We start from the raw sequence: 2,088 nt of genomic DNA, 5'->3' as shown, positions 1-2,088 counted from the left end.
TCCCTCCCTCCCTCCCTTCCTTCCTTCCTTCCTTCCTTTCTTCCTTCCTTCCTTCTTTCCTTCCTCTTTCTCTTGTAACAGACCCCAGGCCTTAGCACAACTGATGCCATAATGGAAGCTACTACCATCCAGACCACAGAACTCAGCACCACCTGCTGACATGTAAACAGAGCTGATCTATCAAGGTCCAGAGTTCTGGGAAGGTCTCTAAATGGACTGGCATTGCTTCTGTGGCTCTATTTCTGGCTGCCTGCTCTTGCTAACTGAAGTGTGTCAACCCAGAATGTAGTTTCTGTGATGAAAAATTCACCTGAGAAAGACTAAAGACTTCAGTGGGATCCCGAACACACAGTGTAGTTATCAGCCAGCTAAGAAAGACTTTCTGTTCATTTAAAACTGTGTCCAAGTAGTCTTCTCTGATGGACAGCTCACGACACTCTCTCCTGTCTCTCCCTGTCATGCTGTGGGTTGAACCAAAGGCCTTGTCCATGCCTGCTAAGCAGGCAGCAGCTGAATTTCCAGCCCTGGATAGAGGGCTATTATGGACTAAGTGCACCTGCGCAGCTGGTGCAGTCAGCCCTGGGCTCTGAGAAGGTCCAGGAGCCATTTACTTGGGATGTTTTTATTTACAGCATCATCCCACCTCCTGCAGCAACCCCAGGGAGATGTCTCTGGTGCTTTTTACTTTTGGAGATAGGGTTTTGCCGCATAGGCCAGGCTGGCCTGGAGCTGCAGCCGTTCCTCCATCTCCAGCTTTCAGTGCTAAGTTTACAGCAGCGCCAGCACCCCTGGCTGATCACAGCACTCTCAACTGCCTGTTGAAGTCCTTTCTTGTCCTTCAGGAATCAGGTGGCTAAGATTCCAGAGGACTGGGTGTGGTGGTACACACCTAAAACCCCCAACACTCGGCAGGCCTGGCCAGAGGGTCGTGTCAGGGTCTTGTTTGGGTTTAAGACACACCTAAGGCATCAGTGAAGCTCGCCTTGGCCTTGTGGTGGATGTGCAAGATTAATAGAGAATAGAGGTAGAGGTTGTATTCTCTTCCCGGGCAGGACTGTCCCCAAGGTCTAGGGTTCCAGACTGAATCCAAGGTGGGAAAGAGAAAGCAGGGTGATCAACATACTCCTTTATCTACTTCCTGATCTATCCACCTGTGGGCAAACTTCTGCCTGGATGCTTTTTTTTTTTTTTTTTTTTTTTTTTTTTTTTTTTACCATTATAGACACAACATAGCCCCTAAAGTGTGAGCTCAAGAGAATCTTTCCCTCCTTAAGTGTCATTAGGTAGCTTTTAACTACAGTTTGTTTTTTTTTTTTTTAAAGAATTTATCCTTCTAGAACCTTATACACGCCACTGCAACAAGAGAGGGGACTGATTCAAGTGCTTCAAATAGCATCACCGTTCCATGGTGAGTCTGCAGAAGAAGCAACAGAGCTAAGGCAATCACAGGCCCCTCTTCCTTTTTTCCATATATGAAAGCATCACTTAAATTTATGAGATATTGGGGGACCTGCTACGTCCATGTGGGTCTGCAAGTGAACAACAGGGAGCCTGGACCACCCAGTTGCTGGGTCCTGCCTTCAGGGGGTGGCGTCTAGATGACAGCGCCCTTCCAGAGTGGATCCTTTATGGGAAAAAGCACCCGTTAGGGCCTGGGTTGCACTGCTGGCTGGCTGGGCGCCACAGGCTCCTTTTTCACCCTGTACCAACAGCTTTCTCCTCTTCCCTTCCCGCTTGAGTTACCCCCACTAAAGACTTCCTCGCTTGCCAGTGGCTACAACCCAACCTTTTGTGTTTACCTTTTCACAGTTCAAGGCCTCTGCAAATGCAGCTTCCTCTCTCTGTAACAATATCCGTTGCAATCCAAGAAACACAAAGCCCTTAGAAACTCCATACTGAATAGGCGCATAATATGTCTATTTGATGCTCGTGTGCATGTGTGTGTGTGTGCATGTGTGTATGTGTGTGTGTGTGTGTGTGTGTATCTGTGTTCGTGCATCCCACAGTGAGTGTAGAAGTTAGAGGACCACCTTTGGTTGTCAGTTGTAACTGTTACAGTTTGTTCTTTTTTTTTTTTTTTTTTTTTTT

Source organism: Microtus ochrogaster, chromosome 19 (genome assembly GCF_000317375.1).
Source record: "Microtus ochrogaster isolate Prairie Vole_2 chromosome 19, MicOch1.0, whole genome shotgun sequence".
In the NCBI taxonomy this organism is placed as follows: Eukaryota; Metazoa; Chordata; class Mammalia; order Rodentia; family Cricetidae; genus Microtus; species Microtus ochrogaster.
Note: the sequence above shows the minus strand (reverse complement) of the source record.